This window comes from Procambarus clarkii, chromosome 34 (assembly GCF_040958095.1).
Source record: "Procambarus clarkii isolate CNS0578487 chromosome 34, FALCON_Pclarkii_2.0, whole genome shotgun sequence".
Classification (NCBI taxonomy): Eukaryota; Metazoa; Arthropoda; class Malacostraca; order Decapoda; family Cambaridae; genus Procambarus; species Procambarus clarkii.
Window position 1 is genome coordinate 4167895 of NC_091183.1, and position 16988 is coordinate 4184882.

Consider the following 16988-nt stretch of genomic DNA (forward strand, 5'->3'; position numbering starts at 1 on the left):
TCGTGATTCCGTTCTTGACGGTGTACGCCCCCTCGGGTGCAGCGCATCGTCGGGAGAGGGAGGAGTTTTTTCGGGTGGGGATTCTTCCTTTCTTGTGCCATGATACGCGGGGCATGATTTCTGGAGGGGACTTCAATTGTGTGACGAGTGCATGGGATTGTTGTAGCGCTCGTCTGCAGAATGTCTCGGGTGCGCTGCTGGAGGTGGTGCGTTCATGTGGTTTCCGAGACGCTGCTGTGCTCTTTGGTGGAGGGTTGTCGTTTACTTTTGCTGCACGTGGGGTGCGTTCGCGCATCGATAGGGTGTATGTCAATGGTGGGGAATGTACGGTGTATGATTTTCGCACTGTCCCGGTTGCATTCTCTGACCACAGTTTGGTGGTGGTCCGGGTTGGGGTACCCAGTCAGGTGCGGGTCGGTGCGGGGTGGTGGAAGCTAAACTGTGGGTTGTTGCGTTCTCCGCGTGTTTGTCATCAGTTTCGGTGTTGGTGGGTCGGGATTCGAGCCCGGCGTTGTGAGTTTCTGTCTGTCTTGGAGTGGTGTAAAGTGCAGTGTCGTTTGTTTTTTCGCGTGGTTGCTAAGCGCGAGGCTGCTGGGCGCTTTGGGTTGCTGCGGTTGTTGCAGGCGCAGCTGTCGAGGTTGTATGTAAGGTACGATGCTGGTGTTGATTGTTTTGATAAGATTGTGGCCTGCAAGGCGCGTATATGCGGGTTGCGGAGTGAGTGGGCGGAGGGTGTGCGTGTGAGGGCTCGTGTAAGTAAGAGGGTAGACGGGGAACGGATTTCTCCATTTCTTTTAAGTTAGGTACGGGCCGCGCGGGACTCTGTTCTTTTTACGGCCTTGCAACGGCCAGATGGGACGGTTGTTTCGGACACTGGTGGGGTGTTGCACTATGTTCGGCAGGAGTTGGCTGCGCTGTATGCGGAGGTGGCTGGGGACGCCGCACTTGCGAAGGATTTCTTGGGTTGGTGCCTTCCTGGGTTGTCGGTTGCGGAGTGTGCTGGTCTGGTGAAAGAGGTCTCCTTGGCGGAGCTGCTTGTGGTGGTGCGGTCGTTTCGTTCCGGGAAGGTGCCGGGTTCGGATGGTCTTCCTATTGAGTTCTATGTCGCCTTTTGGGATGTGTTGGGGGATGTTCTGCTGGAGGTGGTCCAGTCTTGTCTTCGGGAGTGTGTTCTGCCTATGTCTCAGTGCGTTGGGATTGTGCGGCTTCTCCCGAAGTCGGGCGATCTACGGTTCTTCTCAAACTGGCGGCCCATTACTTTGTTGAATGTCGACTACAAGATCCTGTCTAAGGTCTTGGCTGGTCGGTGTCGCAGTGTTGTGGCGTCTGTTGTCTCTGTGGAGCAGTTTTGTGGTGTTCCGGGTCGTTCCTTGTTGCATTGCACTGCATTGTTTCGAGATGTGCTCTTGTACGTGTCCGACGCTCGCTTGTCGGCAGCGATGCTTTGTCTGGATTGGTCGAAGGCTTTCGACTGTGTGTCGCTCGATTTTGTGTTTCGTGTGTTGGGGAGGCTGGGATTTCCGCCCTTGTTTGTTCGTTGGGTGCGTATGTTGTACGCTCAATGTTGTAGTCGGGTCTGTGTAAATGGGTTTTTGAGTGATTCTTTCCCTGTGCGTCGCTCGGTGCGGCAGGGTTGTCCGCTTTCGATGCTCCTGTATATCGTCTTTCAGGAGCCATTTTTTCGGGCGATCAAGGGATGCCCGTTGATCGTCCCCCCCCCCCCCCCCCCGTTTGCCGTCGGGTCTTCGGTTGCCTATCTGCGGTTATGCAGATGATACCGTCCTGTTCCTGGCCTCGGAGGGGTCGGTTGGGGCGGTCCAGGTTGTGGTTGAGAGGTTTGAGTTGGCCACTGGGGCGCAGGTAAATCGTGCGAAATCCGGTCTTATGGGTCTTGGTGGGTGGTCCTCTCGCCGTGTGTGGGTGGGGTCATGGTTTCCGGTTGTCACTTCTATGCGGGTTTTGGGGCTTGCCTGGTTCGCTTCCTATGAGAGGTCCTTGGCTTGCAATTGGGATATGGTTTCCCGGAGTGTCGGTGTTGCGATTGGGTTGCTGGCTGTGCGCCCGTTGACGCTTTATCAGCGGGCGCTGCTTGTGAATTGCAAAGTTTTGTCCCGGGTCTGGTTCGTGGCTCGGGTTTTCCCCCTGGATCGTAAGCTGGCTTTCGGGTTGGAACGCCAGGTTTATCGTTATGTGTGGTGTGGTCGTTACCACCCAGTTCGCCGGTCGACGTTGGTGTTGGCTGTGCGGGAGGGTGGAGTGGGCATTCCTGATGTGTTCACGAGGGCTCGGGCGCTCTTTTGGGTCTCGTTGTGTCAGGGGTTTGAGTTGGGTGGGGGGCTCAATGGTTTGTGTGTTTATTATTGCTCTGTTAGGTTTAGCTATTTGGTGGATTTTGGTGTTTGTCGGGAGGCGGCGGTCTGTACCCCCCCGGTTTACTCTTGGGCGGTGGTGATTCTTCGGGAGGTATGCCGTTGTCCGGGGTTCCTGTCCTTGTCGGTCAAGGCGGTGTATCGGGTTTTGTTTCGTCTTGTTCCACCGCGGGTGGAGGGTTTGTTCCCGTGTTGGGATTGGGGGGATGTGTGGGCGGCGCTGGGGGCTCGGTTTCTGGCTCCGCAACATCGGGAATTGTTGTTTCGGCTCTTGCATTTGTCGTTGGCGACTAATGCACGGTTGTGCATGCTGGGTTTGCATGCCTCTGATGCGTGTGTGCACTGTGGTCTCCCCGAGACGCAGTTGCATGTCTTTTATTTTTGCGGGCGGTTGCGGGGTTTGCTTGATTGGTTTCGGGACGTGTTGGTTGGGGTTTGTGGACCTGAGTGTCGGGGTGACCTTTTAAGATTTTTGTTTTTGTCCTTTACGCGGAGGTCGCGCCGTGTTCGTAATACACTTTGTCTTCTTGTTGCTGACTTTGTGTATTGTGTGTGGGTGGGTCGGAGGGAGGGTTATGGGGTTGCTAGGCTTTTGGGGTTTTTGAGGGGTCGTTATCGGTTCACGTGGTGGTGGGTGCAGCGTGCGTTTCCGAGCGAGTTCCGTGGTTGGTTCACGGGTGGGTATGTGCGTGGGGTTGCTTTTGGGTGAGTGGTCTTCTGTTTTCATCCTAGATCCCCGGCCCCCCGGTGGGCCTCCTGTGCTGGGTGTGTGTGTGGTTGCTCCTGTGGTTGTGTGTTCGGTTTGGTGTGTGGGGTTGTGTGTGAGTGTGGGTTTGCTTCTATGTTGGCTCCTGCGTGGGCCGTTGCTTGTGCCTTGAGTGAGTTGAATGCGGCTGTTTTGTTACTCATTTTGTTGGTTTGATTGCTGTTCTTCCTGGAAGTGTGTTTGTTTAGGGTACATGTATCTCTGTGTTTCATTGTTCGCCCCAGATTCTTTCTTGGGGTTGTCATATAGTAGTGCCTGGGCCTTGGCCATGGTTTGTTTTTATGTTACTTATATGATTTGTGTGCGATGTGCTTATGCTTTGTGTTATTTCTGTACTTGTGTGCATTGTGTATTTATATGTGTGTCTGGTTTATTCTTTATATGTTAGTTGTGTCTTTCCATGTCCGTATGCGCCCGTTTGTTGTGTGTCCGTTACTATGTTTATGTGTATTCGGACTTGTGTCCCTGGAGTTTCTGGGGTCTTATTATGCAATGTTCTCTTATGCCTGTTTATGATTATGTTTTTGTTGTTATGTTCTGTTCTTAGGTTCATGTCATGTATGTATTGTGCTATATTTTCTATATTTCTTTTATCAAAATAAAAAAAAAAAAAAAATCTCTGAGATATCCCTGCACAACTGTGGCCATGTCTGAGTCTTCACAGGTAATCCAGCCACTAGTAGCCTTCTCTGCCAATAGCAGTGTTTTTAGCTGTTAGCATTTCAACAGCTTCTTGTAATGCTTTAATTCGGTTTCGCATATTGTTGATTTCTGAAGAAAGCATCTGGTTCTCGTGATACATAACATTGACAGCCTCGGAGCCATCTTCACCTACAACCCGTTTACCCTCTTTGTATTCCATCAATTCAATGCGAAGCTGCTGAATTTCCTACCTCAATATAGCAATTGCCTTCCTATCCTTATCTTGATTAACCATTACCCTGTTCTTAATGTTGCGTGCACGATTACCATATTTTAAAGAGTTGAGGGTCTTTAAAATATGTTTTGTGGGTCCACACGACCCACAACCGTCGTGTGGACCCACAACCGTCGTGTGGACCCACAACCGTCGTGAGGACCCACAACCGTCGTGTGGACCCACAACCGTCGTGTGGACCCACAACCGTCGTGGGGGGCCCATAACCGTCGTGTGGACCCACAACCGTCGTGTGGACCCACAACCGTCGTGTGGACCCACAACCGTCGTGTGGGCCCACAACCGTCGTGTGGACCCACAACCGTCGTGTGGACCCACAACCGTCGTGAGGACCCACAACCGTCGTGTGGACCCACAACCGTCGTGTGGACCCACAACCGTCGTGGGGGGCCCATAACCGTCGTGTGGACCCACAACCGTCGTGTGGGCCCACAACCGTCGTGTGGACCCACAACCGTCGAGTGGACCCACAACCGTCGAGTGGACCCACAACCGTCGTGTGGACCCACAACCGTCGTGTGGACCCACAACCGTCGTGTGGACCCACAACCGTCATGTGGGCCCACAACCGTCGTGTGGACCCACAACCGTCGTGTGGACCCACAACCGTCGTGTGGACCCACAACCGTCGTGTGGACCCACAACCGTCGTGAGGACCCACAACCGTCGTGTGGACCCACAACCGTCGTGTGGACCCACAACCGTCGTGGGGGGCCCATAACCGTCGTGTGGACCCACAACCGTCGTGTGGACCCACAACCGTCGTGTGGACCCACAACCGTCGTGTGGGCCCACAACCGTCGTGTGGACCCACAACCGTCGTGTGGACCCACAACCGTCGTGAGGACCCACAACCGTCGTGTGGACCCACAACCGTCGTGTGGACCCACAACCGTCGTGGGGGGCCCATAACCGTCGTGTGGACCCACAACCGTCGTGTGGGCCCACAACCGTCGTGTGGACCCACAACCGTCGAGTGGACCCACAACCGTCGAGTGGACCCACAACCGTCGTGTGGACCCACAACCGTCGTGTGGACCCACAACCGTCGTGTGGACCCACAACCGTCATGTGGGCCCACAACCGTCGTGTGGACCCACAACCGTCGTGTGGACCCACAACCGTCGTGTGGACCCACAACCGTCGTGGGGGGCCCATAACCGTCGTGTGGACCCACAACCGTCGTGTGGACCCACAACCGTCGTGTGGGCCCACAACCGTCGTGTGGACCCACAACCGTCATGTGGGCCCACAACCGTCGTGTGGACCCACAACCGTCATGTGGGCCCACAACCGTCGTGTGGACCCACAACCGTCGTGTGGGCCCACAACCGTCGTGTGGACCCACAACCGTCGAGTGGACCCACAACCGTCGTGTGGACCCACAACCGTCGTGTGGACCCACAACCGTCATGTGGGCCCACAACCGTCGTGTGGACCCACAACCGTCGTGTGGACCCACAACCGTCGTGGGGGCCCATAACCGTCGTGTGGACCCACAACCGTCGTGTGGACCCACAACCGTCGTGGGGGCCCATAACCGTCGTGTGGACCCACAACCGTCGTGTGGACCCACAACCGTCATGTGGGCCCACAACCGTCGTGTGGACCCACAACCGTCATGTGGGCCCACAACCGTCGTGTGGACCCACAACCGTCGTGTGGGCCCACAACCGTCGTGTGGACCCACAACCGTCGTGTGGACCCACAACCGTCGAGTGGACCCACAACCGTCGTGTGGACCCACAACCGTCGAGTGGACCCACAACCGTCGTGTGGACCCACAACCGTCGTGTGGACCCACAACCGTCGTGTGGACCCACAACCGTCGTGTGGACCCACAACCGTCGAGTGGACCCACAACCGTCGTGTGGACCCACAACCGTCGAGTGGACCCACAACCGTCGTGTGGACCCACAACCGTCGTGTGGACCCACAACCATCGTGGGGGCCCACAACCGTCGTGTGGACCCACAACCGTCGTGTGGACCCAGAACCGTCGTGGGGGCCCACAACCGTCATGTCTGTGCTAGTCGTACACACGACTAGCACAGACACAGTACACACGACTAGCACAGACACAGTACACACGACTAGCACAGACACAGTACACACGACTAGCACAGACACGGTACACACGACTAGCACAGACACAGTACTCACGACTAGCACAGACACAGTACACACGACTAGCACAGACACAGTACACACGACTAGCACAGACACAGTACACACGACTAGCACAGACACAGTACACACGACTAGCACAGACACAGTACACACGACTAGCACAGACACAGTACACACGACTAGCACAGACACAGTACACACGACTAGCACAGACACAGTACACAAGACTAGCACAGACACAGTACACACGACTAGCACAGACACAGTACACACGACTAGCACAGACACAGTACACACGACTAGCACAGACACAGTACACACGACTAGCACAGACACAGTACACACGACTAGCACAGACACAGTACACAAGACTAGCACAGACAAAGTACACACGACTAGCACAGACACAGTACACACGATTAGCACAGACACAGTACTCACGACTAGCACAGACACAGTACTCACGACTAGCACAGACACAGTACACACGACTAGCACAGACACAGTACACACGACTAGCACAGACACAGTACACACGACTAGCACAGACACAGTACTCACGACTAGCACAGACACAGTACACACGACTAGCACAGACACGGTACACACGACTAGCACAGACACAGTACACACGACTAGCACAGACACAGTACACACGACTAGCACAGACACAGTACACACGACTAGCACAGACACAGTACACACGACTAGCACAGACACAGTACACACGACTAGCACAGACACGGTACACACGACTAGCACAGACACAGAACACACGACTAGCACAGACACAGCACACAAGACTAGCACAGACACAGTACACACGACAAGCACAGACACAGTACACAAGACTAGCACAGACACGGTACACACGACTAGCACAGACACAGTACACACGACCAGCACAGACACAGAACACACGACTAGCACAGACACAGCACACAAGACTAGCACAGACACAGTACACACGACAAGCACAGACACAGTACACACGACCAGCACAGACACAGAACACACGACTAGCACAGACACAGAACACACGACTAGCACAGACACAGTACACAAGACTAGCACAGACACAGTACACAAGACTAGCACAGACACAGTACACAAGACTAGCACAGACACAGTACACACGACTAGCACAGACACAGTACACAAGACTAGCACAGACACAGTACACAGTACTAGCACAGACACAGTACACACGACTAGCACAGACACAGTACACACGACTAGCACAGACACAGTACACAAGACTAGCACAGACACAGTACACAGTACTAGCACAGACACAGTACACAAGACTAGCACAGACACAGTACACACGACTAGCACAGACACAGTACACAAGACTAGCACAGACACAGTACACAAGACTAGCACAGACACAGTACACAAGACTAGCACAGACACAGTACACACGACTAGCACAGACACAGTACACAAGACTAGCACAGACACAGTACACAGTACTAGCACAGACACAGTACACACGACTAGCACAGACACAGTACACATGACTAGCACAGACACAGTACACAAGACTAGCACAGACACAGTACACACGACAAGCACAGACACAGTACACACGACAAGCACAGTCAGCAGATCCGGTGACTCAGTAGCGTCTGTTCAACAGTGAAGGGGTTTTCATTAATGACATATATAGTGAGAGCGTTTATATATGAACTAATAATAATGCTTTGTTGACATAGTTTATTGTGCTGGATATTATTAACAATCATAGTTTATAACCCTTTTCAAAAAATGCCAAAAGTTAAGCAGTATGATAAAAAATTCAGGAAGGAGTGGTTATAGGATCAACTTCAAGGAATGGATAATAGTTGCTTGATCAGCACAATTTAAGTACTGCAAAACAGTTAAAAGAAAAATATCAAGATTTGAAAAATCACGTTCAGTGTATCATTGTAAGTTTTATAAATAACTATTTACATACTTCAATGTTTACACCTGAGAAACATAAATGATCTAAGATCAAAGGAGATGTTTTCACTTATGTTGTCACTCTGCTCTAAGGAACTGTAACCATCTACTTGATCTGTGAAAGAACAATATTGATGGCAGTAAAATGGGGTCAAATTTTGAGATCCATCGCACAAAATGCAGCAATATCATAAATAAATGGTTGGTAGCCATTTTGAGTAGGATTTGAATTATCATTTAAGTAAAAGTCAGTACAGTTTGTTGTTAGGTGAGTTTAATGATATTTAATTCTAAAAGTAGTAAGTATATACATTATTTACTAAAGTAAAAATCAAAATGAAGTTGTGTCGACATATCTTGGACTGGTTCTACTTAAACAATTTGAAGCCGAGAGTATTGTAGAGTGAATTAAATTTCTCTAATCGAATAGAAGATGAGCTTGAAGAACCTAGTTTGAAACGTGAAAAGGAACAGATAATACGAGTGTTATATTGTGGAATTAATACTGGAATTTATACAAGATTAAAAGAGGAAGATTCATCAGTCATTTTAATAAGATGTGTTGCCACTCCAGAAAACTGGCAGTTCCTCACACATCTTCTCAACGTCTGCCTTGAAGTTTGGAAGTTGTCGTTGCAGACCCATACGTGGGTCTCTCACTTCTCTGTTAGACAAGTTGACTATAAAAAGTTATGAATCTCTTAGTGATGGTGACCTGTCCTGCTAACTATAAAACGAGGCGGCTGTATGCTCAACCAGCTGTGGATCAAATATTTGAACATTGGTCAAAATTGAAGGATCACTTTTAAGGAAACGAGAAAGAGAGACAACTTATTTTTGTCTAACTTACATTCCGATACAAGGTCTTGCTGTTTCTGCTTGTTAAGTAACCCATATATAGTGAAGTACAAGGAGTCAATAACTTATTTAAATCCAAAAACATTGGTCAATAAAAAAGATGCTTGATGGTCTCCTTCTTGTTAGCTCATTTGAAAAGAAAGTTGTGCTTCCATCCTGCAATGTTGACCATCTCATTTGCAATATTATTGAAAGCCATTCCTGGTCTACAGCCTAATAAAATGAAGAATTAACAGTCAATAAACTTATTTCAACAAAAGAATATATTTTGAGACAAGTACATTAAACTCTTCACTTTTGTGTTTCAATAGCTGAAACAGACGCTGCCTGATAATATATAAGTTTTGTATAACTTCTCTCTTCTAAGCAAATAACAAGTATCAGCCAAGCAAAGACATTTCTTCGATTTGCGAAGTATTGAAGTGCTTAGTTGCTTCACAAGAGACATACGCTAAGACTGAATACCAGTCAGAAATACCAGTCATTTGTCCAGTAAATGTATTCAAATTTGCTGGTGTTTGCCCTTGTCCTAGTGAGGCTTCCCAGGAGGTAGTAAAGAAGGAGAGAGAGAGAGAGAGAACCAAGAACCACTGCTGTGGACAGGGTAGGATGGAAAACTAATAAGTCAAAGGGGATTGAGATCATATCACATAAGGAGAGAGTGGGGAGTCACAGCGGCTCGAGTGGGTGTGTGTACGTGACAACGAGGCTAATTATTGGAGCCGCATCCCCTAAACGTGTAACGTTGAGCCCCTCTCCAAGAGCCAGAAGTGCCCAGTGTGATCTCCTGATGAAGTATAAGCACTCTACCGAGTTGTGGGTTTGGTTGTCTGTAAAGAAGGATCAACAACGCGACAACACCACCAACCCATACTATAATAGTTTCCCAACCTGTTCTCGCATTTGCATACAGTCAATATTGGCTTATTTAATAAGTGCATATGTGACATACTAATTGATTGTGAATATTTTAGTTTACCTTGAAAAGCTTCATAGAAAACACCGACCTCACCTAACCTTCTTAGTATGTTAAGATAAGCATCTTATTGCTTCTTATTTACAATTATTACTTAACCAATACCGTTCATTGGTTAAGTAATAATTGTAAATAAGAAGCAATAAGATGCTTATCTTAACATACTAAGAAGGTTAGGTGAGGTCTGTGTTTTCTATAAAGCTTTTTAAGGTAAACTAAAATATTCACAATCAATAAGTATGTCACATATGCACCTTTTAAATAAACCAATATTGAGAGTAAGCAAGTGCGAGGACGGGTTGTAGTTTCCACCTGTGTCCCCTTGTTCGTGTACCACCAGTGTTGAATAGTTTATCCTTGTCTACCTGGTTGATTCCCCTGAGGATTTTGTAGGAAGTTATCATGTCTCCCCTTTCTCTTCTGTCTTCCAGTGTCGTAAGGTGTATTTCCCGTAGCCTTTCCTCGTAACTCATGCCTCTTAGTTCTGGGATTAGTCTAGTGGCATATCTTTGAAATTTTTCCAGCTTCGTCTTGTGCTTGACAAGGTACAGGCTCCATGCTGGGGCTGCATACTCCAGGATTGGTCTTACATATGTGGTATACAAGATTCTGAACGATTCCTTACACAGGTTCCTGAAGGCTGTTCTGATGTTAGCCAGCCTCGCATATGCCGCAGACGTAATTCTTTTTATGTGGGCTTCAGGAGACAGGTTTGGTGTGATATCAACTAGATCTTTCTCTCTGTCCCTTTCATTAAGTACTTCATCTCCTATTCTGTATCCTGAGTCTGGCCTCCTGTTTCCACCGCCTAATTTCATAACTTTACATTTACTCGGGTTGAACTTTAGCAGCCATTTGTTGAACCATTCATTAAGTCTGTCTAGGTCATCTTGTAGCCTCCTATCATCCTCTGTTTCATTCCTCCTCATACTTTATGCATCACTAGTAAACAGTGAGAGAAACTAGTCTATACCCTCTGGGAAATCATTTACATATATCAGAAACAGTATAGGTCCAAGGACTGACCCCTGCAGGACTCCACTTGTAACATCTCGCCAATCTGAGACCTCACCCCCTCACATTGACTCGTTGTCTCCTGTTGCCTAAGTACTCCTTTATCCAATGGAGTACCTTTCACTTCAGCCTGCATCTCCAGTTTTTCACTAGCCTCTTGTGTGGTACTGTATCAAAGGCTTTCTGGCAATCCAAAAATATGCAGTCTGCCTACCCTTCTCTTTCTTGCCTGGTCGTAGAATTCAAGTAACCCTGTGAGGCAGAACTTGCCATCCCTGAATCCATGTTGATGCTGTGTTACAAAGTTCCTTCCCTCCAGATGTTCCAGTAGCTTTCTTCGCATAATCTTCTCCATCAGCTTGCATGGTATGAAGGTTAGGGACACTGGCCTGTAGTTCAGTGCCTCCTGTCTATCCCCTTCCTTGTATATCGGGACTACGTTAGCTGCTTTCTAAATTTTTGGCAGTTCCCCTGTTGTCAGTGATTTGTTATACACTATGGAGAGAGGCAGGCACTGTTCCTCTGCTCCTTCCTTTAGTATCCAAGGGGAGATTCCATCTGGGCCTATTGCCTTTGTCACATCCAACTCTACTAAGCACTTCCTTACTTCCCTGCTGGTAATCTCAAACTCTTCCAGTGGTTCCTGGTTAACTATTCCCTCTCTTATCTCTGTAATTTCTCCTCGCTCTAAGGTGGAGACCTCCTGGAATTTCTTATTCAGTTCCTCACACACTTCCTTGTCGTTTGTAGTGAATCCTTCAGCCACTATCCTTAATTTCATAACCTGTTCCTGTACTGTTGTTTTTCTCCTGATGTGGCTGTGCAGCAATTTAGGCTGAGTCTTTGCCTTGCTTGCGATGTCATTTTCGTATTGTCTTTCTGCCTCTCTTCTCATCTTAACAATCATTCCTGGCACTCTGGTATCTTTCTCTGCTCTCCAGTGTCCTGTTATTCCTATAGTTTCTCCACGTCCTTTTACTTTGCTGCTTAGCTAGCCTACATCTCTGATTAAACCATGAGTTTCTCATCTTCATTTCACTGTTTTCCTTTTGGACTGGGACAAACTTGTTTGCTGCTTCCTTGCACTTCTGCTTGATGTAGTCCATCATATCTGGGGCGGTCTTTCCCCCGAGCTTTGGTTCCCATGCTCTATCTGTTAGGAATTTTCTTATCTCCTCATTTTTTCCCTTACGGTATGCCAACCGTTTTCAGTACCCCTCCTCGAGTCCAATAACCCTTCTTCAATCAGGTACTCAAACGCCAGTACACTGTGGTCGCTCATTTCTACTGGGGTCTGAAAGCCGATTTCTCTTATGTCGGAGTCGTTCAGAGTGATCACTAGGTCGAGTCTAGCTGGTTCGTCATTTTCTCTTATACTTATGGGTTCCCTGACATGCTGGGTTAGAAAGTTTCTAGTCACTACCTCCAATAGTTTGGCTCTCCACGTATCCTCGCCTCCATGCGGTTCCTTGTTCTCCCAGTCAATCCTTCCGTGGTTGAAGTCCCTCATGATGAGCAGGTGGGATCTATTTCTACAGGCAGCAGAGGATGCCCTCTTAATTATAGTGTTAACTGCCATGTTGTTGTTGTCATTCTCTTGAGTGGGTCTTCTGTCATTTGGTGGAGAGTAGTATATCACTGCTACTACTATTCTTGGTCCTCCCATTATCATGATGCCTGCTATATAGTCTCTGAAACCCTCACAGCCCGGGATAGCCAATTCCCTGAAACTCCATTCCTTTCTCATTAGTAGGGCCACTTCGCCTCTTCCCCTACCTTCCCTCTCTTTCCATATTACTTTGTACTCCTGGGGAAACACGGCATTCGTTATGATTCCTGAGTTTTGTTTCAGTGAGTTTGATTACATCTGGGTTCACTTCTTGTGCTCTTTCCCTTAGTTCACCTGCCTTGCTTATGATCCCATCTGTGTTTGAGTACATTACCCTGAAACTGACTCTTCTTCTCCTCCTCCTCTTCCTCTTGGGGGGGGGGAGGGGGGGGGACCTGTGGGATCTGGGGTGAGCGGGGGCTGAGAGGATCTGGTACGGGGAAACTGGTGGAGGAGGAAGAGCTTGGGGGGGGAGAGGGGGAGGGTATTGGGGGTGAGAGGGGGAGGATTGGGGGAGAGACCGAGAAGGGAGGGGTTAGGGGGGTGAAAGGGGGAGGGTTGGGGGGTTGTGGGATATTTGGGTTTGATTCTGATTAATTAATAATTAAAGTAGTAAATTAAATTACGAAGGACCACCCGCCTTTAAAGTAAAGAGGGAAACTGAGAATTTCAGATCATTAGATAAAATTCTAGAGAAAACCAGTGACTATGGATATGACTAGAAAGTATGATCATAAGAATAATTAATGGGCTGTATTATTAAAACCAAACCTCAAACACCTACATTGGGGGGTTATTACTGGAGGTCAGTACGTCCAGGAATCAGTGTGGTTCGTTCACTAATTCTATTAATAATAATCTAATCCTATAATTAATGTAGAATATAATATTATTCATACAAAGAAGAACATGAATATGAGCATAATAATGAATTACAGTAAATCACACATTATGTTGAAAACATTCTGAATGTATCAAATTGCAATGTTATGAGTAAAAGAAATAAGCCTTAGCTGGTAATAGATTCCTTTAGATAACCCTGGCAGTCCTCTTAATCTCCAAGTCTGGTACACCGACGTCTGACACGGTTAACATGGAGAAGACAGCATGAGGAATTCGTCTCTCGAACTGCAAAATAAATAACTACCAGTAGCAATTGATTTAACTGCTCAATACATATTCAAGATTATTGATATCTACAGAGAAATTTCTAATCACCTGTTATTAGGTGTTGTCGTGCCGCGTGACGCGCAATCACCCCGCTATTATTAAACCTGTAAATGATGCATCAAATAAAAGGTACTTAGCTGTGGGCACTGTGTAAGTATTAAGATTGCCGTAATTTCGCATCCCAGGCTCCGGTGAACCTATCCTGGATTGATGCGTTTCAAGCTGGCTGATCACGTGTCGTCAGGAACCAAGTCTAGGGGTCCCTTATTTAACACCAGCACTAGTTGAAGATATTATCTGCAAGGTCGTTCACGCCTCACAGTGGCGGCTTTCATCTGTAGATAGACACACGTGTCCTATTTACTGGACAATGGCGTCTTTTGTGAGTACGGTAAGCGTGGCTTTGCCTCCTTCTGGCCTTGCACGTGTCCGCTTCCCAACGTGTACGCGCACCGACTCCCTCACCGAGTGAGTATGGCGTCGCGTCCCTCCCCCCACGCCGAGTCGACGTTCATTACACAAATTATTGGCATGAACATTAATATTTCTCGCATTCGCGCTTGAAACTCTAAAGACTGGACGGGTTTATTATTTAGAGGAACAAAATATTATTATTTAACTATTTAAGAATAGTAAAGATACAAGGGAGAGGAATTAATGTCTCCCCATAGCATTCATTGATGACGTTAACACTATCGCGAGGTAGACGGTATAATTCTAACGCTCTATTCGGCTTTTAGTTAGAGAACAATTCGTCTGCAATCAGTTGTCATACAGAATGCCTTAATTATGGAGAATCGTATTTAATTCTCACACAAATTGTATATAATGTGTTTTACTGTAAAGAAATCTGACGCAATACTAGCGTCAGATGACGTGAGAATTCTAGCCTAATGCACAGATGAATTATTAGTACAGGAGAATTCTACGAGTTGTTAATTTTACTTACTACAATATTAATATGATTAGTAATAAGTAATGAGAATACAACAATGCTGTATTCGATGTTGGAAATATCCAACATAACTCCGGGGGGGGGATTCTCAGGGTCGCAGTGTACTGTGTTGTACTGACCTGTCCCGAAGTGATATTAAGATTAATACATTAGTATGTTAGTATGTTAGTACACACATAACGAACGTCCCGGATTTATCAAGGACTTACAAGAACTTGAGTCTTGCTATTTACATGTCAAATGAAACATGTTGTTTGTAGCCTACACAATATTTATAGAATTTAACTCTCCCAATTTAAACTAACAGAATCTACGGTGATGCGATATCCTGGGTCATAGTGACGTGTAAGGTTTCGTTACGTGATATCACATCGTAGTTTCATCACGGTTGTCTCAGTGGGAAGTGAAAGAAATTACTCTTGTTCAGAGTTGTAATAGGCTTGCAGTTTCCCTTAGTGGAAACATGCATGAAATATTGAAACATTAAATGATTAAGTTATCGGTAATCAGGAACGCTCTAAAGCTCACAATAAACTCAACAACTAGGGTCGCAGTGACATGTAATGGTGTATTACGTAGCTGCTGAATCGTAGGCAAACTCAGAATAAGTTCCTAAGAACTGATAACACTATTGTATGATTATACAGTAAAGTATTATTAGTCATTTAAGATCAAGGAGACTATGACACTACAGTAAGGTCACTGTCTAGGGTCGTTGTGACTTGTAACTATTGAGTTACTAGACAATAACATCACGCAGCATCACGATCACCTCAAATTCAAATGAGGAAGTTGAATTAAATGGGCACTGCCGTGCAGTAGTCATGCTGACTGATGGTACAAATAATTTGCTAACTAGCTAAATAATAGAAAGTAGAGAACTGAAAAGTTTATTCATTAAAATCAAGGAAAATTCTGAGTCGACAGTGAGATTAGTAGCCTAGTCATTCTGACTTATGAGCTAATTAAATGGTAGCTCATAGGCTTGACACTGTAAACTGGTTAATACGAAATCACCTTTACATGAAATTGAGTTTATTAAATCAGTCTCTATAAGTATAGTCAACTGTAATTAATGGTGAGTACAGATTAGGCTAGTACTCAGTTGACACTACTAAAGTCCCTAAGCCTACCTAAATAAATGGTTTGAATTTCTAACCTACCTAAGTAAGGGACTAAGCTAAACGTGAGCAAAAATGTACACAAATTAACATGGTGAGCAGTATTGAGCTCATTAACAGGTCGAGTTATATTAAACTCTTGAACATGGTGAGCTACAGTGAGCTCGTCAGCAGTGCTGACAGGGTGAGTTACAGGGAACTCGTCAACAGTGTTGACAGGGTGAGCTGCAGTGAGCTCGTCAGCAGTGCTGACAGGGTGAGCTACAGTGAGCTCGTTAGCAGTGCTAACAGGGTGAGTTACATGGAACTCGTCAACAGTGTTGACAGGGTGAGCTGCAGTGAGCTCGTCAGCAGTGCTGACAGGGGAGCTACAGTGAGCTCGTTAGCAGTGCTAACAGGGTGAGTTACATGGAACTCGTCAACAGTGTTGACAGGGTGAGCTGCAGTGAGCTCGTCAGCAGTGCTGACAGGGTGAGCTACAGTGAGCTCGTTAGCAGTGCTAACAGGGTGAGTTACATGGAACTCGTCAACAGTGTTGACAGGGTGAGCTGCAGTGAGCTCGTCAGCAGTGCTGACAGGGTGAGCTACAGTGAGCTCGTTAGCAGTGCTAACAGGGTGAGTTACATGGAACTCGTCAACAGTGTTGACAGGGTGAGCTGCAGTGAGCTCGTCAGCAGTGCTGACAGGGTGAGCTACAGTGAGCTCGTTAGCAGTGCTAACAGGGTGAGTTCAGTGAACTCGTCAACAGTGTTGACAGGGTGAGCTGCAGTGAGCTCGTCAGCAGTGCTGACAGGGTGAGCTACAGTGAACTCGAATTAACGAGGTGGAGCTTTGTCATTCAGTTATCATGGCGAGCAATATTAAGCTCGTGCGCATGGTGAACGAGCACTCATATTATTACGTTAATTCTAAGGTGAGCTATGTTAAGCTCATGAAGCATGTTAATTAACAATGCTAATGTTTAACGGTAATGCATTAAACATATTAGTTCTCTGAAAATTCACTTACCTATTAGTAAGTGTGCAAGTTTGTTCGTGTTGCGTTCCTACACTAAATAAGCAGAAACGAAAGAAAAACAACTCAAACAATTAATGCAAGTATTTATCACTAACTCTTAGTGCAGAAAACATGGTATT